Below are 21,728 nucleotides of genomic sequence, written 5' to 3' on the forward strand. Positions count from 1 at the left end.
TTGAAGAAGTTAAGTTTTTAGACCGCATTTCATACCACGCATGATCATTCCCTGGCGCCTTACATTGTTGTTTTCTGATTTTACTTGTGTTTTTTCTGACCTATCTTAGTGTTTGCGGTTTCACCTCTCATATATAACCATTGTTTTGACGCTCTTTGCCCAAGTTGGTCTTGCGCCATTAACATCCATCCATCATCATCATGAGTTTAAAATTCGCTTGTTGTCCTCGGAGCTTTTGAATTCGGGTGCGGATTCAGGTATTTTCCGCGGGGCTTGATAAAAGTCCTTGACGGCTTCCGCTTCTCTCTTAAACGCGGTACTCGTGTAATCCGGCTGGCGGAGCAGTATGTATTCTCGTTGTTTGAACGGTGCCTGCCAAGTGCTTCCTTTCGCTCCCTGAAGAATCAATACCCCTTTCTTTTGTTTGCGGGGTCACTTGGTTGTTCTTTACAGACGCTTGTATGCCGTCTTGCCATATAAACTTCTCATCAGAAGCATTGCTGTCTTTGTGCTCGGGATATACGGTATACGTATCTTCTATCGTCGCTACGGCCTCCGACAAGCAGCTTACTTTTTTCTCGGTAATCCGGGGCAATTCTTCACGTGAGCACGATAGTACTAATCTTTTGATAGGATGTCAGGAGTCGCCCAAAAGGGAGTCTTATTTACACATTCGGTTTTAGATAATAAATCTTATGGAGGCTAGGTGTCTGGACAGATCGTCTGTTGCTCACGGGTCTCGAAATTGCCTGGGTCGTCGAAAAGTTCAGGCAGAATAAAACAATTAATGAAGTTTTCCGAGGAACGCAATTTATTGATGATCTCGCACTGTTCGATGGGGTCACATTTTTCGTCTTAAAATATATAGTATAATTGGATCATAACATGCCTAATTTCGGCTTCATAGTCAGTATTTGTAGCAAGGTCTTCGTCTAGTGGTCAATGCCGATAAAGGGTTCAATGTTTTCATTCAATAATCTCAATATAACTTCAGATTTCCTCAGCTCTTGCAGCAACCTCGTCAACACAACGCTAACGCCACTGCTCGTCATACACAGGCCTAATGTTGCTCTTGCTTCTTGCACAGTGCTCGAGATATTATGCGCTCTTTTTCTCATGTTATTTTCAGTTTCTCAACGTGCGTCCAAGACTGAGCGAGGCCCAAGTCATGCTGCAGATGAAGCGCTTCTTTCATTGCGCGATGCGCTGCAGCATTCCCTTCCCCGTTTATGGAATCACCGCGCATAGAGGAAATCGTCGGAGGAGAAGATCCATCACCGTCTAGTCCGCTCATCTTCTAGGTCACTTTCGCGTGCCACCACCGGTTCTGTTCATCACACCGGTTCGTCGTCGGCATCAAGGGGTCCTCCTCCTACAAAACGGCCAAGTTCGGAAGAATCCGACTCTCAGCAGGGCTTTCTTCCCGGGTTTCGGCACCATATCAAATAAGAGGCGAGACCAAAGGCTGACCGTCCCGGTGATGCGATGCTGATTCTCACATTTGTAACCAGGTGGCCGCGAGGAACGTTCTTTTCTGTGGTGCGATTTTGTTTCCAGAACTTACGAAGAGAGGAAGAACGATGTTTGCATTGAAGGACATCGCCGTCTGGTGTCAACGTTGTCACTCGTTCCTATGTTTTAAGAAGCGGGCGACATAACATTGTTACTCTTGACCGGGCAGGCCGTGGGTTTGCACGTAAAGAGGGAAAAGAACGTCCCTTTATTTGGGAGCGTTGTTGCAAATTCTCGAGAACAATACGTCGATCTGCAACAATGTGACAGGTTTTAAACATAGCGTCCCAGAAGCCTGTGATGCGTCCCATACCACGCGAACGTTCTTGACGTGGTGCAGTCTCTGTAGACACAAAACGGCTCCTTAACACACGATTGGCTATGTTAGTATTGCCCACTGGGTAAGATGGGTTTACAGTCTACTTGAAACCGATTGAGCTATAGCTTCAAGCCGAAAGACCTATATACGAGGCGTAAATATCGAACTAATTGCATTGAAATCGAAACGTTCAGACTCATGTTTGAAGCGCGGGCTGACGAAACGCACGAACAGGACAACACGAGCGCTCCAAACATGAATCAGATCCAACTAGCTCGACTTTCCGTTCTACGGTGCTCGACTCTTTAGCTGTTCTCGTAGTTTTGTCGGCACTTAGCGTTTCTTGCAAGGCCTGTCACAAAATGTACCATTTCTTTTAATGTCCTAATAAAGGAGTCGGCAGGTGCCACAAAGCGAGATCTTAGTTGCACCAGGATCCCTGCATTTCAATGCAAATTCATTCAGGTGGGTTTTTTCCAAGCTCTTAAAAATGGTAAAGGCTTTCGTGGAAACCACATAGATAAATCAATACAAACACAGTTAAAGCAAACAATTTTACAAAGTCACAAAGAAAGTTACTACATACTGCAAAATATTGCGCAATAATCCCGAAAAAAGCAAGGTACTCGACTGTATATCAAAAATGTAATTGCGAAACTAAAAAGGCCGCAGTTTTTTCCCAGATACAATATTTTTTTGTGTGGAGGAAGAATAAATAATGACCATAATCAGGATAAGTTATGCTAACTGACGTGTGGCAATCAAAACCGCACACGAAAGGCTTTTAGACGCAGCAGCTAGGCATAAAAATTGATATTTTAGTTCATTTCACACAGATTTTCAGCCTCTGGTTTATATTGGCTATGTTTTTTTGAGGAATTTTGTTGTTGATGTTATGTTTTTCCATGTCTAGAAGTATTTTGTAGGGTAGTTTGCTGTAAAAAAACTTCTCGTAAAATAATTCCTCAATATTTATAAATCAAGATTTTGCACGCTTATCGGTTGTTAGAGCACGGCTTATTGCAATCAATAACAAGCATCTGAAAAAAATATCAGCGCTAAGTTCATTCCAAAGAATGGCATACATCACCTTTTCTATAACCTCGATACGTCATCCTCGTTGGGCCTGGTGGGTCAGAAGGCTCCAGATACGTTCGTCTGATGCGCTTAATCATGGTCGTATTTTTACTGTAAGGGCATGAGAAAATGCACTTTAGTGGCTCGTCTGTAAAAGTATTGCTAGGGTTAGAGGATTCAAAACTTACGTTTGTATGTTTGTAGTATTTAATTGGAAAAACACCGTATCATACTTGTCCGCAAGTGGTCGTTGACATTGGCATAAAAAATCTTCCGAATAGTTTGAGAACAAAACCCAAATTGGCGTGGTTCTGTTTAAAAACTAGATAGGTAGGGCAGGGATGAGTCGTACATGGGTAACTTAGGGGATTCATTAAACATTTCAAATTCTCTCTACGCAGTGCTTGAGCCTTTTTCCTGGGTTGTTCCGTTTGTTAAATATAAAGGTGACTGTTGTGTAAAGGTAATCTATAGCGTGTATTGTTAGCGCAGAGATGACTGGAGCACAGCTGGATGGGTAACAGGACACTACTGATTGAAGCCCTAGCGTCTAAAAAGTGAATATGCAGGAAATATGCATTTCGTAAGCGTTCTAAAGACAAATTTAACTGAGGGCGCTGGCAAGACACTATCTGTCTGTACGTACTGTACGGTTTAAACTAGCCAATATACCACCCATTGAGGCTTCTGTGGCTCACCGGAATTTCCGTTAGCCATAAAAAGAAGAAAATGTCAACCGCAGGAAGAACAGTTTTGAAAAGGCGTTACTTTTTTAGCAGTACGTGACTCAATATTATAACAAGGGAAGGCAACCTACCGCACGGAGGTCTACGGGCGCAAAGAATGCCTCTCGAACTGGCCCCCAAATGTATTCCTGAAATTCGCTTGTTTCCGACAATTCGATTTGAATAAACTCGGCATTTGTAGAAAAAATTGGAACCCAAATAGCGAAGAAGCTGCTGGATAAAAACATACTGGGATCTCGTGGTTGAAGTAACCATGCCTTTATATATTTTTAGCGCATTCGAAGCCAAACTTTTACAGGTGGCACATAAAAAGTCATCCACTCGTTGAGATGACGACAGTATATCTTGCGACCTTATACGTTCTCAAAAAGTAAAGATTACAAGCACATTGCTAACCATGATTGTCTACGTGGCTTACCCACATTCGCGCTTTGGTCTGGCCAGAGTGAACAACGTATGCGCTTGCAAATCCGCAGCATTTTCGCGCAACCTGAGAAAAACATTTATAGCTGATATTCTAGGAGTACTAACATGATTAAACGGAAATTCCTAACGCGCCAGTTTAAAGACAGTAACTAAGTCAATTGTTTTTAAGAAACGATTTTAACAATCACAAGATATCTTTTAGATATCTTCACATAGATATCATAGATATTATCATAGATATCATCTACACCGACATGCATTCATAAAAAGCAAGTATAAATTCACAGTGCACACAAACTACAAGTAAATGCAATGTTGATCACTCGGGGGAAGATTCGCTTAGTATGTGAAAGAGTTAGAGCACAAAGAAACACTTCGTCTGGTTTAAAGCGCCTTTCTTCCACCTCGAGTTGTGAAAGTGATTGCAATATTACCACCTCAAACGCCTTTTTTCAGCCAGTCTTTACGCTTTAGGGTAGCTTTGAGCGGCTTTTAACACGTTGTGAAGCTTCTTAATCCACCCGCTGTGTAGTTGAACAGTTTAGAACGATAGGTATTTCTCCTGCTTCTCTGCTGCGCTCTTAAGCTGCTGTCAGCTTTTTTGTTTTAGCGAGGCAGACGATACGCCCATGAGGCAAATTTTAGGCTCACCGTTGCAAACTACTGGAGTAACAAACAGTTGTGTTACGAGATTTTTTCTCCCACAGATACCACCGAATGTACCGACACCGAATTTTCGCTCATTTATCATTTATACCTTTCCCACTTAGCAGATGTATTCATAAAGGTACACAAAGGAAAACGTATCCATAAAATGTTCATGGGACCAATTGAGTTGCTGTTTTCAGGAAATGCCCTGTTGCCAAATGCGGAAAAAATATTGAAGATGTTCACAAAGAGAATAGACAAAACATCTCTGGAATATCTGTACGTCAGGAAGTGTCAGACGTTATTCAGCAGTAAAATAAACCTTAAAGTAGGTTTTTCGAATACGCCTGAACTACCCTATCATTGCTTACCGCATTCTCGCTATTTTAGCCGCCCCCGATTGGTACGCGCAGGCACATTTACTAAAAAAAAACAAATAAAATAACTTCACTTCGACTCTACATCGCGGATGTAAAACAGATTACACCGCGCACCTGGCAGAACACAATTCATTTAACGCGTAAAACCGCGGCTGAAACAAAAGCCCTTGCAGTTCTTAAATCAGATGATCATGATGGTTGCATTTTAGAGGCGCAAGGCCAACTAGTTGAAACAGCGCCAGAAACAGATGGTTATCTAGCATATATTAAAATGGAATACTAAACCTGGTCAGCAACAAAGGTAAAAAAATGAAGACGATAGAAATGGCTAGTGTAGAGGTCTAGGTGGTGGTTTTGCGTGGTACGATATGAGATTCAGAAATTTATCTTCTTTTGCATAATTAAAAACGCGTTGAACAGGAAACGTTGGTTCATCACTTAAGAAGTGCGATGGCTTGAGTGGATCTGTCGTCTGTAGATTACTGGAAAGTGTCTGCGTCGTGTCGTGTGGAGTGTCTTGCATGTGATTTATTATGCGAACTAAAGATAGGCCCTCTCCACACCTGCCGCAGAGGGGTCTCGGAGAGACAGTTAGCAAATCTGAATGTGTTATGTAGGTATGGCCTATGCATAGCCTGGCTAAGGCTACTTTCGTTTGTCTGTCTTGTCTGCCTGTTATGTCTTTGCCTAAACGTGGCTTTGCAGCGTGTCGCTTGTTGTCTGTTTGTGTGTCCCATGTTTCCTGCCAAGATTTACGAAGAGCCCTTTGTACCAATGATTTCAAGTCTAGGTAGGGAAGAAAGGGTACATTGATGGTGCTGTGGAGAGCGGCTCCAGCAGCATTCTGGTCTGCAATTTCATTTCCAAGAATGCCGCTGTGTCCGGCAACCCAGCAGACAATGACTTTTAGATTGGAGTTATAGGCAGACATTAATGACCTAATTAGGCAATTGAGAACCGAACTTCTTGTTTTTTTGAAGGATTTTCAATCTCTAACTACACCTAAATATTCTGTAAAGATTATGGACTGTTGTGCTGTACTGCAATTAAAATGCCATACGCATCTGCTTTGAATATGCTACTGTTTATGTTTAATTTTTTTGTGCTGGAAACGTGGGGACCATGTGCAGCACATGACACAGCAGAAGAAGACTTGGATGCATCTGTGTAAAAGGCAGTGTTCTGGTATTTGTCTTTAAGTTGTAAACAATGCTGTATTATTATCTGTCTGGGCGCGTTTTGCCGGCCAATGAACCTAAATGATAAGTCACAACAGATTGCTGACCTGTCCCAAGGCGGGACGAAGTCAGCAATAAATGACTTCATGCTCTCCGCAAATGAAATTCCTAATTCCTAGAATGGAGCAGGTGAAGATGGACGTGCTGCGTACAAATGAGTGGATGATATGTCGTTAAGAATAAAATAACGAGGGTGATTTTTATGGAGGTGATTTTACTTTATATGATTTGATTTATTAATTTTTATTTATGTATTTATTTTTATTTTTATTTATTTGTTTGTTTATTTATTTTACCCTCAAGGCCAAGGGCATTACAGAGGGGAGTGGGGGCTCATGTAGGGGGAGTAATAAAAAAAAGATATAAAAAAAGTGCAGCAGCAACAACAACTAAACATGCTCACTTTATATCTTTTACATTGTTAATAATGCAGTGCGGGAGCATTCCTTATCTTGGATGCCAGCCATTATTCCGGGGAGGTGGTTCCATTCGTTCGATGTACGAGGAATGAATGACAGAAAACAAGTCTTAGTGAGGCTTGTCATAATGCCTACGTTGTGAGGGTGGTCAGTGCGGGATGAAACTGACGAAGCTGCGAAAATGAAAGGTATTCGCAAAAAGGAGTTGTGGTAATACATTTTGTGGACAAGCAAAGTCTACCGTATTTGCAAAGAGTAGTCATATGAGGTAACTGCAAGGAATATTTCATGGATGTAACACTAGCTGTTCTGCTGTAATTGAAGAATAAAAGGTGTGGCGTTGTTCTGGACTAGTTCTAATAATTTAATAAAAGTTTCAGAGCTGGGGTCCAAAATAGAAGCTGCGTATTTAGGTTTGAACCTAATTAATGTGTTGCATGACAGTGTTTTTAGTTAAACCTGTGCGGAACGAAAGTGGCGGCGTAAGTAGCCCAACTTGCGATTAGCGTTGTTAAGTAAATTGTGAACATGCAAAGACCATGTTAGATTATCACAAATGCGAACACCTAAGTACCAATATGAGGTAACGGTTTCGAGCGGCGTGTTATTGAGGTAGTAAGCAGGGGAAGAATTCGGCGACCGTGACACGTGCAAAACTTTGCTTTTAGTAGTATTAAGTTTGCTTTGCCACTTCAAGCACCAATCTTATAAGGCAGCGATATCATTTTGCAATAGGTTAGTATCGTTAACATCCATTATCCAACGAGAAATAGCACAGCAATCAGCAAATAGGTTGATGTTAGATAAAACACCTTCTAGCAAATCATAAATATATATAAAAAATGAAGACCGAGAACGGAGGATTGGGGTACACTGATAAAACGGGAATAAATGAAGAGTCATGGTCATCACACGTTAAAAACTGTGAGCGGTTAAGAGAAGGAGGAATAACTTTTTTTGCCCAGGATGGGGTCAGGATTGGGCCATCAGACAGGAGCCTCTTCTCCTTGGCGGCTGCTTCGGCCATCCGGACAGCCCCAGATTGAGACTCTGCTTCCGAGCTGAGCAGTATCGTAGCCCACTGCTCCGTTGTAGTTATAATTATTCTTGCTTTATCTGTGGGGGTGATGGCAGGGCAGGCCTATAGCATGTGTTTCAGGTGAGCCGTTCGTGTGTAGTTTTTACATCTGTCACTGTGCAGTTCTGGATAATAGCGATTGTACAGTACGGGGTTGGGGTACATCCCCGTCTACAGTAATCTCCCCGCAACTGAGTGTTTTGTATACAATGTTTTGTGCGCATCTGAATATTTGAGCCTCCCCAATCGGTAATGATCGATAATTTCTCGGACCATGCGTTCACTGCTGGTTCTGGGCGAGGGCTGCTCTGTGGTGCTTCTTGCGCTAGCTCGGCCGGTTATTCCTCGAGTTAGGTTGTGAGCATCCTAGTTGCCGGGTAGCGCTGATGAGCTGCTGCCCATATTAGCTGTACTCGTCGGAACCTTTCTCTGCTATATTCATTTATTATTTTCACCGCTTCTGCGGGTATGCGCCCTCTCGAGAAGTTTCTAATTGCCGTATTGGAGTCACTGATTATATATCTTGCTTGTGTTGACGGTAGCGCCGAGGCAATGCAGCTTCTTCCCCAGTCTCAGGCGGGCTTGTGTAGACTGAGCCTGAGGTTATCAACTGGCCGCGCTGGTCAACCGCCGTTATTGCCCTGGCAGTGCGGCCCGAGTATTCTGCAGCATCGACGTATATCGCCTGCCTGATTTTTTAAAGTGCTTGTGGATAGCTTTGGCTCTTTCTTGCCTCCCCGCCTGGTTATGTACTGGGTGCATGTTCCTGGGTAAAAGAGAAATGTGCAGATGTGCTCGTGCTTCGGGGGAACGTCAACTTTATTTCCGTGTTGTGAATCATAACCAATGCCTAAGGATCGCAGCACATGTCTTCCAGTCTGTCTTTTCGTGAGCCACACCAACTCAGAGATTTGTTGGGCTTATATTAGCTCGTCGAGCGAATTGTGCAGCCCTAATGCATCGAATTTATTGGGTGGCGTTGTGATGAGAAATGCCTAAGGCTTGCTTGCATACTTTTCGAATTATATTGTTGGTCTTTGTTCTTTCGTATGTGTTCAGTGAGAGGAATGGTAGAAACTGCTCGAACCAGGCGAAAAGATTGCGATAAAGGTTTAGTTTGCTAAGCTTGAATAGTTTCTGGTTTACCTTGAGGAAAGATTTTGCGAAGTCTAGAAAGATAAAATCGACACGTGTACGATGGTTCAACGTGACATCAAGTTGATGGGTAAAGGATAGCAACTGTGCCTCGCACGAAAATGTTTTGCGAAAACTGTGTTGTGCGCACGAAAAGAATGAGTTACAATAAAAAAACCTTAAAAGATAAGAAAATAGAACGTGCTACTGGATTTTACATCGGGCACTTGGCAATGAGATGGGGTGATAATTGTAAGAAGACTCTTTACTTCCAGATTTCTGCAGAGTGAACACCTTCCCGACCTTCCAGTCAGATGGTAATTCGCGACTATCCAGGGACTGTTGGTAAAGTGTAGGCAATATTTTTGATGAGTGCATAAGACTGCTTTTCAAAAAAATTGTGGTGAATAAATTGCTTCCGGGAATAGATGAAGGTTTTAAATATTCAAATATTTTAGCATTGACGGCTGAATCAATCATAATAGGATTCATTGGTAAATAGCCAAAGGATGCTTCTTTAGGCAATAAAAAATCAAAAGGCGCGACAAAGTTGCGGTTGAAAACAGCGTTTAACATATGAGGACACTCTGCATCAGGTACAGCACAACCGTTACACACAACTAGGCGAATCGAAGTAGCTTTGTTAGGTAAACCCAATAACCACTACCATGAGAAGTGTCCACGGCTTCATATTCTCTCAAGTTAAAAACTGAAAAAAAAGAAACTTAAGTAACTACATACATTGCATTGCGGTCAGAAAATATAGGCAGGCAGTAACTGAAGAAAAGAAGTAACGTTACCCAGGGAAGTATAGCTTGGGGCTGCACGCAATTTGATGATGATGATGGTTGGATTTTTTGGCGCCAGACTAACTAGGGCAAACAGAGCCAAATCAGGTGTTATGTATGAGCAGTGATGCTGTAAGCACTACAGTCGCTCAATAAGGCCAAGAGTAAAAACATTTGACGACCATGATGGTGGATGGTGTATAGGGTCACTTTTGATAACACGATAGGAAATCAGGTTTAAAAACTTTATATGTGAAAAATACTTACCAAAACACCTTCAACAGGGACCATGACATCGTCCCCCAACAACGACAACGGGTGGTGTGGATTGTGTTGTCTAAAGAGCTGGGGAAAGTGTTTGTGTCGTGTTGTGACAAGTGCCTTCCATTGAATGAGTTTGTGGACTACAGATATGTCCTCCCCGTACCTGCTGCAGAGGGGTATTGCGCATGCAACTCACTCATATGTGGTCACGGTACCTGCTGCACAGGTCCCGTGAGCAGATACAAGTGAGCTGCATGTGTGCGCCCTAAACGTAGCCTAGCCAAAGCGACTTCCGTGTATCTGTTGTGCGGTCGGTGGTGTATGGTCTCAAGTGTGGTTTGAATACGTTTAACTTGTCAATATGTTCACTCCAGGCTGCTTTCATGTTTTACGAAGCTGTTGTTTAATGTGCGGGTTCATGTCAGTGTAAGGTACTGTTATATCAACTGTGCCTTCTAGTGCAGCATCGGCAGCCATTTTAGCAGCAACCCCATTCCCGACGATTCCACAGTGGCCTAGAACATAGCTAATAGATATATCAGGGATTGTGGTACATGTGGAAAGAATAGCCCTAAAAATAAGACTAACCACATAGTTTTTAGACGGTTAGTTAGATGACAGCGCACGCACAATGATGAGGGAGTCCATGTACAAGATAGACTTTGGAATTTTATGTTGAGCAATGCGATCTAAAACCACTAAGATGCCGTATGCTTAAGCCGTACGAATACTGTCCTGGATATTTATCGTTTGACAGACACGAAAGTTCTGTCTGTGCGCAGCAAAAGACACAGCGGGCGGTATCAGTCTACGATGCATCACTATAAAATTCTTCACACCGGTACTTATCCTGTAAAAACAAGAAATGCTGTAGACTCGCAATTCTTGGTGCCCTAGTCTTATCAAGCTGCGTAAAACACAGGTCACAGAACACAGGGCGCCGATTCAATGGTGGTAAAAAATCAGTGATGGGTGTCTTGTGCATGTCTAAAAAGGGGACCTCGAGCTCAGAGGCTTACTCTCTTACACTAAGTGAAACAGACAGAGTAATGGAAGAACGATTTAAAAACAGTTGTTTTGAGGATGTATTATTAGTGGTGGAATTAAAAGGTTGGTTAGCCAAGACCATGATTTTGGAGGCATACAACAAGTACATGTATACGCTCTGGTGATATAGGACAATTTATCACACTCGGCTTAGAGGTACTGAACTGGGCTAGTGTAAAAAGCGCTACATGAAAGGCGTAGCCCAAGGTGCAGCACTGGTTCGAGCACTTTTAGAGCCGTTTTTGTTGCAGACCCATAAAAGGCACTTCCATAGGCCAATCTAGACCCTACGAGGCTGGTAAAAATATGTAAAAGGAGTCTTGTCAGTTTCATAGCACTGATGTGAGAGAATTATAAGAACGTTGATTGCTGTTAGGCACTCATGTTTAAGTTGTTCAATGTGAGGAATAAAAGTGAGTTTTTCATCTAACAATATACCTAAAACTTGTATTTTTTATTGACAGGTATCGCGACGCCATTTAGAGTGTAGGAGGCCACAGCACCCAGCTGAGTCTGCTGCCTACATGCGGTGACGCGGACGTCCTTACATGTTCCATCGCAAGTGGTCGCAATGCCTGGATTAGCAGCGGCTTCAATTGGCACCCGAAGGCATGAGTACAAACATGGTGTGCTAAGTGCCGAAGTAGCGCCTTGGTCCACAGACGACGCTTGTGCGAAAGGGGGCAAACAGGGTAGCTTCAAAAGCCACCCTAGTGGTCTAGCTGGGCGCATAGGCAGCGCAGCTGCGGTGGCATACAGACTGCTGGAGGGTTGGAAGGTACTCTACAGCAGATGTGCCGCCCGTGAGGTATGACGCAGCCATTGTTGTCGTGGCGTCGTTGCTACTCTACATCACCGTCGCTGTAGGCACTCTGTAGCGAGGCGGGAGGACCGCGAGAACAGTGGAGCAATGATCCGTGGCTGCGGCAGGTAGTTCATGAAACCGACCGCTGCGTGCAAGGAGCAAGGCCCGGAGATCGTCATATATAAGGACGTGCTGCAGGTTCCGGCAAGCTGGAGGCTAGAGTGGAAGCTAGCAGCTCACGGTAGAAGCTCACGGAAGCCAATGGTCCTGCGGGAACCTGACACCGTAGAGGTCGAAAGAACACTCCATCTGGCGTAGCCACACCTTGGGTTTCTCAAGGAAGAACGGCGGGAGAGGTAGCAAAGCCGCCATACTAAGTGAGAGTGTCAGCTTGCTGGGAGTCAAGTTGTTGGGTGCAAAGAGCGTGGAGGGGGAAAGATGGAGGACGGACGTTCTGTGAAGCCTGGTAGTGATGGAACGTAGCATCGTGCTCAGGCCACAGCCTCCTCGTCGCAAGGACACAGGGAAGACTGCGAATCGTTGGACGCACTTCCCATTCCAACACTTGGCGTGTCGTGTGAGGAGGCAACAATATGGAGCTAAGCCAAGTCATTACAGCAAGCAGGGCTTGGGCAGACACGCGCTATGACAAGTATCTCAAGGTCATGGTATGGTATGGTTCCTCACTATAGTCTATGATGTTGATGCGCAGGTCATGTGGAAGAAGGGCTGTGGCAATGTGGTACCGCTCCGCGTGCGAGTCGATGCGCTGTAGCTGGAAGTGCGCCGCAATTTCACGGAACCTGGCTCCGGGATGGCGGTGCTCCAAGGGTTGGTAGGGGGGTAGATTGGAGGTGAAGCGGGGCTCCATGCTGCCGACTTCCGGGTCACCAAATATGCAGGTTGCCGATGTGACGGTGCCGCAGGGCGTACATTTATTCAGAGTTGCGTGTGGACGACAACATGGGCCCGAGAATCGGAGAGCGCAGAGGAATGCGGCCGAGCAGCTTGGAAGCCATCGTCTTCTGTGTTGCATCATCATCTGAATAACTGATGATGATAGGGCGCTGGCGTTGATGATGATGCCGCTACAAGAGAAATATCTGGTTCCGGATAGATCCCAGGCTCCCTGGAGAAGACAACACAAGTGCTTTTTTTCTGGGTTAAGTTAAAAACCGCTCTTCTCTGCCAAGCCGGCAAATGTTTTGACACCGAGCTGGACCTGACGCTCACAGATGGACATATAGCATAATTTAAAAGATAACTGGAAGTCGTCTACATACATTGAATAAATTGTAAGTTGCAATGCCTTCCCAAGGCAGTTAATCTGAACTATGAACAGAGCGCAGTTTAGAACTCAATTTTGTGGAACGCCGTTTTCTTGCACATGAACCATTGAGAGTGCGCTACCAACTCTCACACGAAATGTTCTTGCGGAGAAACAACCAGCAAGAGTGTTATCATGTGGCCTGAGACGCCAAATGTCTTCAGGTCACTGAGGATCCCTCGGCGCCAGGTCGTGTCATTGGCCAGGTGGTGTCAAACTGTTCCTAATATTGTCACGAAGCCAAGGACGACGCAGTTGTCTTGCAGCAGAAACAAGTTTATTGGAGCGAACTTGTGCTCCCCTAACAACTCAAAAGAATACAGAGGCTGCGAAGCAGCGGTCAACAAAGTGACTTGCGTCAGCGAGCGTCGCAGAATCGAATGCCCCGGCGTCCGCACAGCAGGCTTTTTATCTTTCGGTGCGCGTGGTTCTCGAAACGTCGATTCACATCGAGAACATAGTAGATCCAAGAAGATTATTCTGGGCTGTTCACGTTAGATCGGAATGCTCTCCCTATCACGAAAGATAACAGATGCGGCACAGAAAGAAAGAATGGAACACGCGCTTCCCTTGGCGCAGAGATAACACAGACCGGCGCAGCCGGGCGGTAAAAGCAAAACACAAATAAACAAACCCAATGTATGGTTCGCGGCATTACCCCCCCTCTAAGAGTGCATCGACCCGATGCTAACATAAGCGACAGTCCGAAAATAAAAATAAAATTCGTTATCGTCCGTAGAAAGGTTTTAAGCGAACCACGTGGACGACTTCGGGCCGCGTGCGTTGTCGTGATGTTCCGGAATCACCATCGGGGATCTCCTCGTAGGTAAGTTGGCCGACACGTCGTAGAATCTGGTAGGGTCCGAAATACCGTCGCAGGAGCTTCTCACTGAGTCCGCGTCGTCGGATGGGAGTCCAAACCCACACACGATCCCCTGGTTGGTACTCGGCGTCTCGGCGTCGGAGGTTGTAGCGGCCCGCATCCACCAGCTGCTGGTCCGTTATACGAACTCGAGCGAGCTGGCGGGCCTCCTCCGCACGTTGAAGATATCCGTGGACGTCGGCGTTGAGGTCGTCGTCTTCTACGTGCGGAAGCATGGCGTCGAGCATTGTAGTCGGCCTTCTACCGTAGACAAGCTCGAACGGCGTCAGCTGCGTCGTCTCCTGGATAGCCGTGTTGTACGCAAACGTGACATACGGGAGCACTTCGTCCCAAGTCTTATGTTCAACTTCAACGTACATTGACAGCATATCTGCGATTGTCTTGTTCAGACGTTCTGTTAGTCCGTTCGTTTGGGGGTGGTACGCCGTCGTTCTTCGGTGATCCGTGTTGCTGTAGCGTAATACTCCTTGCATCAGCTCCGCAGTAAATGCCGTTCCGCGGTCTGTGATTAGGACTTCCGGGGCTCCATGTCGCAGCACAACTTGGCTTATAAAGAACTTTGCCACTTCTTGTGCAGTCCCTCTCGGAAGAGCGGCGGTCTCTGCGTAGCGCGTCATGTAGTCTGTCGCTACGACAATCCAGTTGTTCTGTGATCGTGACGTAGGGAACGGGCCTAAAAGGTCCATTCCAATCTGTTGAAATGGTCTCGATGGGACGGCGATCGGTTGTAGAAGTCCGGCGGGTCTTCACGGCGGCGTTTTTCGTCGCTGGCAGTCACGGCAGCTCCGGACGTAGTGGGTGACGTCAGCGGTAAGGCCGGGCCAGTAGTACCTCGCCTTGATTTTTCCAATAGTGCGGGCTGTGCCGAGATGTCCGGAAGACGGGTCGTCGTGGCACGCTTCCAAAATTTCGTCACGAAGGTCCGCGGGGATGACGAGAAGGTAATTCGCTCTTGTTCCGGGGCTGAAATTCTTCTTCACGAGGACGGAGTTTCTCAGGCTGAATGCTGGTAAGGTGCGTTTGAAGGTCCTAGGAACGGCAACGTTGCATCCCTCGAGGTACTCGATCATGGCGCGTAAGTCGGGGTCGGCACGCTGCTGGGCGGCTAGGTCGCTCTCCGTCACGATCCCGAAGAACGCGCTGTCTTCATCAGAGTCTTGTGGTGGTGGGTCGACGGGGGCGCGGGACAGGCAGTCGGCGTCGGAGTGTTTCCTGCCGGATTTATAAACGACTGTAACGTCGAACTCCTGCAGGCGCAAGCTCCACCGCCCAAGACGGCCAGAGGGGTCCTTCAAATTGGCGAGCCAACACAGCGCATGGTGGTCTGTTACAACCTTGAATGGCCTTCCATACACGTATGGGCGAAATTTTGAAATCGCCCATATAATAGCCAGGCACTCTTTCTCAGAGGCAGAATAGTTTTTCTCCTCCTTCGACAGACCACGGCTGGCATAGGCGATTACCCTTTCGCAGCCGCTTTGCTTTTGGACAAGGACGGCACCCAAGCCTATATCACTGGCGTCCGCGTGCATTTCCGTTTCGGCATTTTCGTCGAAATGAGCGAGCACGGGCGGGCTTTGCAGGCGTTTTTGCAGCTCGCAGAATGCTTTTTCTTGGTCGTTTTCCCAGCTGAAATGGGTGCTGTCTTTTGTCAAGCGCGTGAGTGGCTCTGCAATGCGTGCGAAGTTTGCGACGAAGCGCCGGTAGTATGCGCACAGCCCGAGAAATCTTCGCACGCCCTTCTTGTCTTTCGGCCTAGGGAAGTTCGCGATAGCTGAAGTTTTTGCCAGGTCAGGTAGGACTCCCGCGGCGTTGACGACGTGGCCCAAGAACTTGAGTTCCTCGTATGCGAAACGGCACTTTTCAGGCTTCAGCGTCAACCCCGACGTACGAATGGCCTCGAGTACAGACTCCAACCTTGCAAGGTGTTCGTCGAAAGTCCGGGCGAATACCACTACGTCGTCGAGGTATACGAGGCAGGTGTGCCACTTAAGGCCAGCTAGCACAGTGTCCATGACTCTTTGAAACGTCGCTGGTGCTGTGCACAGCCCAAACGGCATCACCTTGAACTCGTATAGGCCGTCTGGAGAAGCTGGAGCGCGTGCGGATCTTCAACAGGTGGGACGATGAAGAAAAGAAACTACGGTTTCTGATGCGAGGTGTGAACCAAGAGCTCTTCGCGTGCCTTGTTCGCAACCCCCCCAAGACCGTGTCCGAATTCGCGTCTGAGGCCGCCGCGATGGAGAAGACGCTCGAAATCAGAACGAGGCAGTACGACCGCCCAATCCATGCGCTGGTTTCGGAGACGCTTGGTGCCAGCGCTATCAACTCCGACTCACTACGCGACACTATCCGCGAAATAGTGAGGGAGGAGCTGCGGAAACTGCTCCCGACGCCGCCGCAACCACAAGTCGCTTCTCTTACCGACGTCATTAGAGAAGAAGTGCAGCAAGCGCTGGGAACTTCAACGACGCCAGTAGCACCTCGCGAGCCGCAAGCCATGACCTACGCGGCTGCTGTACATCGCCCTCGCCCACCTGCACCCTATCGTCACGAGGCTCCGTACCGTCGTCCCCTCTCGCCGGCCCGACCACCTGCGGCGCAACCCCCTGCCCCAAGGAAGACCGACGTGTGGCGAACGTCCGACCATCGTCCGCTGTGCTACCACTGCGGAGAGGCCGACCACGTCTACCGTCGCTGCCCCTACAGGAGGCTCGGTTTGCGAGGGTTCTCCGTCGACGCACCCCGCCCCCGAACTGGCCAGCGCCCATCGGAGATCGAAGAGTACCTGTCCAACACCAGCCGTCGACCAGCCCGTTTCAACTGTTCGCCGTCACCCTACCCATACCAGTCGCCGAACCGCCGTAGCAATGCTGAGTTCTCACGTGGAAGGTCCCCCAGCCCACGCGGGGGAAACTAAAAGCAGCAACTTCTGGAGGTAAAGTTGCACGATCGCGGAAAAATGAAAACCCTCCAACGACGCAACGACTCGCGGAAAACAGTGACTCACAACATGCCCTCATCCCGACGATCCGACCCAGACCTGACGAGACTTCCGTACACGACGACAGCTATACGCCGCGACGCGCACCCGACCGGACCGAAACGTCCGCTGAGAAGACGATGACAACGACGACGCACAGTGCCCGACCGTCAACACGCACAAGCCGAGATGCGACGCCCCGACGCACCCGGAACTCGAGGAAGGCGGCATCCGACGTCAAGGTGTCCATCGACGGCTTTGATGTAGTCGCCCTCGTAGACACGGGAGCCGACTACTCCGTGTTGAGCGGACCATTTGCGTCTAAGCTGAAGAAGGTTATGACCAGATGGGACGGTCCGCACATACGCAGAGCAGGAGGCCACCTCGTGACGCCAAGTGGAACGTGCACATCGCGCGTCACCATAGACGGCACGACGTACCCTGCGGTGTTCGTCGTTTTGCCCAACTGCTCCCGCGACGTAATTCTCGGAATGGACTTTTTGACGGACAACGGCGCAATAATCGATCTGCAGACGAAGTCGATAACGTTTTCCTCCGACCACTCCATGACGCCGGAATCGAACCCCGAAATCCCTGCAGCTGTAAGGATAGCCGATGATCATGTCACCCTGCCACCCCGCGCAAGTTTGATGATCACCGTCTACTGTGAAGGTGCTGCTCCTGACGTTGACGCTATCGTGGAGAGTCACCAAAGGTTGCTTCTTGACCGCGGTGTGTCTGTCGCAAGAGGCATTGCGCGCTTCAAGGAACACCAATCCCAGATTTTGGTTACTAATTTCACCGAGGAGTACCAGCATTTAAACAAGGGCGCGGCAATTGCATTCCTCGAAGAAACGCAAGAAGCAAGTGACGTGATCGCGGTCGCCGACTTTGAACGCACCCCCGTAGAAACCTTCAAGCTCCCGCAGCCCTTCGACGTGAATCCGGCGCTACCGCAAGAACAACGGAACAAATTATTGGCTTTGCTGCGTCGCTATAGCGAATGTTTTTCGTCGAGCGCAAAACTACGTCAGACCCCTCTAGCAAAACACAAATAAACAAACCCAATGTATGGTTCGCGGCAATATAAGCATCCTTTATGTAATACTCGAGCGTGACGAGTTATCGTTAGTGGATCGCCCTGCCCTGAAGCGTGCCTCGCCGCTCTCGAGAAGACCATTGCACTCAAGAAAGTACACGAGCCTCCTGGTTATCATCTTGTCGAGGAGCTTGCACACTCAACTTGTCAAAGGAATGGACCGATAACTGGCGGGACAGGAAGAGTCCTTCCCTTCCTTAAGGAAACCGCTACTATGACCTCCCTCCAAGAGCCTCTAATATGCCCCGAAAGCCATATTTTATTGTATAAATGTAAAAGTGTTTTAAGGGAGTGTGCGTGTCGGTGTTGTATTATGGTGTATGTGATTTTGGCTGCACCAGGAGCTGAAGGTTTACATGCGGTCAGAGCGGACTTCAGCTCATGAATTGAAAATGGAGAATTATAGGAACTTTGCAACTTGTTGCCAATACGCGGGGACTTCTTTTCTTCAGATGTTTTGTGTTGAATGAAAGTGGTTGTGTAGAGTGCTGAACTTAACACGTGTTCGAAGTGTTGTGCAAGTGTGTTAGCCTGGTGTTCAAGTGTGTCCCTTCTTGTACCAACCAACGGCAGGCTGTGTCTGATGCCCTTTGAGTTTTCGCATACATGTCCAGACTTTGTGTGCCGGTGTATGAGTAAATGGATGTCGAGAATGTGTGCCAACTCTCTCGTTGTGCATCACGGCGCACCCGTTTTCCAAACGCCTTTGACCGTTTCAACGAAAGGAGGTTACCTGACGTGAGGTTACGACGGAGGATACCCCCCACCTTATTCTGGGCCTCTCACGCCCGCCTACAGTCCTGATTCCACCACCGCCTCCCCTGCATGTGCGCCGCACCAGAGGCGTGGGGAATGGACTTTTTTCCGGCTTCGAGGATGTGCGCCGTGAGTAGTTGGGAAGCTTCTTCAACGTTTAGGTGTCCAATGGTTGTGTGGTGTAGTTTGAATGTATCTGTAAATGTAATCCAGTTAGCTCTTGCTTCATTGAACCTATTCTGAGAAGATAGACTGTGTGGGCCTTTACCTATATGTGTTAGTGAGGTTGGGAAGTGGTCACTACCACATGGGTCTGTGCCGACACTCCACTCGAGAACAGGAAAGTCAACTGCGGAGCCAATAGCCAAGTCAAGATATGAGTGTCTGCTTTGTCCTTTATTAACGTATGTAGGCTTGCTTTTGTTGAAGAGGCATGCCCCTGAAGATGTAAGAATTTTTTCGATTAGGCGATCTCGGGCATTCGTGCGAGAAGAGCCCCAAAGAGAATTGCGCGCTTTAAGGTAGCCTGTGAGGGTGAATGATTCGGGTAGCTGGCCAAGCAGCGCTTCAAATTCGGATATCGATACTGTGAAATTGTAATGAATAAATGGAGCATACCGCTATCAAACTCCTGAACAATATTGTGCGAATTGCTACAGGCTCAAGGAGAGTGTATCAGAGTGATAGGGTGGCATGCTAAAGATTTCCGGGAGATTATAGCCACATCGCCAGAAGAGTGTGTGCAGCCATGCCTGTCCTCTTGAAAACCATGTAACTATTCAAGAAATTTGTATAATTGAAATTCTAATGTGTTTCCTGAACACACATTACACTCGCCTGACTAGCATGCAATATTTGATATACATCAAGATTTTGAATAGGGCCTCTGCAGTTTCATTTCATTATGTTTTTTCTTCCCATTATGAAGTGTTTGAATCTACTGGAGTGTGTAGTTTATGTATCGTCTTTCGGAGCTTGTACTCTCGGAGGAGGCTGTTTCGGCCTCTCTAGAGGTTTGAGGGCAGGCACCCGTTCCTTCCCCTGCGACAAAGACAGGAACGCTCCCACGTCCACCTCTCCTCCGATGTCCTAGGGGTGCACGATGGACGGGGCCCCATGGACATGCACTCATTCGGGTGCCATTTGTGTTTTGAGCCGCTACCATTGAAGGCATCGGCTGCGCCAAAGGTTGCACGGGCGGTACCGCCGGTGTGGGAGCCGATGTTGGACCCCTCGTGTCATTCTCCTCCGGAACCCCCAGTGGAAGCAGGCACGGTGGCTCAGTGGCTAAGGTGTTTTGCTCGTGAGCACGATGTCGCGGGTTCGATTGCCGGCCGCGGCGGCCGCTTTTTTGATACAGGAGAAAACCAAAAACACCCATGTCTACGAGATTTTGGCGCGTGTTAAAGATCCCCAGGTGGTCAAAATTAATCAAGAGCCCTCCAATACGGCGCGCCTCATCGCCTGTGTTGCGTCGGCGTGTTAAACCCTACAATCACTCAAGCAGGGAAGGTGAGGAAGCAGAGACCGGGCTGGCATCGGTTCCAATGGTGGCTGTTGCTACCACAGCCATTGCTGGCTCAGCGAGCGGTGCGGAGACAGGCTGGGCTACCTGAGGCAACCCAGAGGGGGGCAGGGGGCGGTACCAAGTCCGAGTCTCGGTACTGGGTCCCCGCCAAAACCAGACGCAGCTCCACTATGTCCCCCCCCCCCCCCTAACCGGTGAGCTGCGTCGGCATACTTCCCCATAGGGAAAAGGGTGAACCTGTTCCACACCTCTGGGAAGGTGATGTCCTCGGTGATCTTAACTGTAATTATTCACGTCTCCCGCCTAACCTTTTCAAACTTTAGCGAGTACGCTGCATGGGGTCCCTGGCAGTTGGCACAGGTGAAGGTTTCGGATTCCCAGGTTTCTGAAGGATGGTCATGCTGGCCGCACTTAGCAGAAGTAAGTCGGCCACAGCCAGAGCGCCTTGCGCTCGGGATATACGGGTGGGCAGAACACTGTATACAACCGGCATTTTCTGGAAGGGCGGATCGATCGAAGGTCAGGTTAATGTGTTTAGCTGCTATCTATTTGTCATCGCTGCGTATGGGTATGCGCTTTACAGCCGTGACGCCCTGATCCTTAAGCCTTCCAAAAGGTCAGCTTCGGTTTCAGAAATAAGATCTGCCTCAAAGATCACACCCTGAGAGCTGTTGATGCTGCGGTGATGCGTGACCCTGACCTCAATATCTGCTTTGCAGGTTTGTTTCAGGAGAATTGTGGATTGCATCTGAGTTTTTCCTTCAACTAGCACTTCGCCAGTTCTGAGGTTTTTGGCGTCGTATATTTTGCCGATGATACCTTCAAGCAATTTCAGAACAATATATACGGATAGAGAGGTCACTGGCTTCGATTTTCCCACAGATTCATGGATTACAAAACGAGGGTAGTTATCTGGCTTTGGGATCGATGTCGAAGGCAAAGGAGGGAAAGAACCTTCGGCGCGGCCCCTTTTCAGAGACCGATCACGTTTGGCTTTCTTCGCTCGGGTTACCCTGATAGCGATAGGGGTTTCGGAGCTCCGGCCTGGTAAACAGACAGGAAGCCGATCAACCGGAGCTTGACCACGATTCTGACGGCCACTGTTCGTGGTTTCTCACCCTCCACCTATAAACACATCGCCACGGCTGAATACAGCTTATGTTTGAGGTGCGGGGCCCACGAGGTCGCCAATACCGTCACCAAGATTACTCAAGGTGCCCCGTGCGGGGTTCCAGCAATTTATGCATCCTATGATATCCTAATATACTGTT

This window comes from Haemaphysalis longicornis, unplaced genomic scaffold (genome assembly GCF_048455015.1).
Source record: "Haemaphysalis longicornis isolate Haplotype H1 unplaced genomic scaffold, Haemaphysalis longicornis Haplotype H1 scaffold_3, whole genome shotgun sequence".
Classification (NCBI taxonomy): Eukaryota; Metazoa; Arthropoda; class Arachnida; order Ixodida; family Ixodidae; genus Haemaphysalis; species Haemaphysalis longicornis.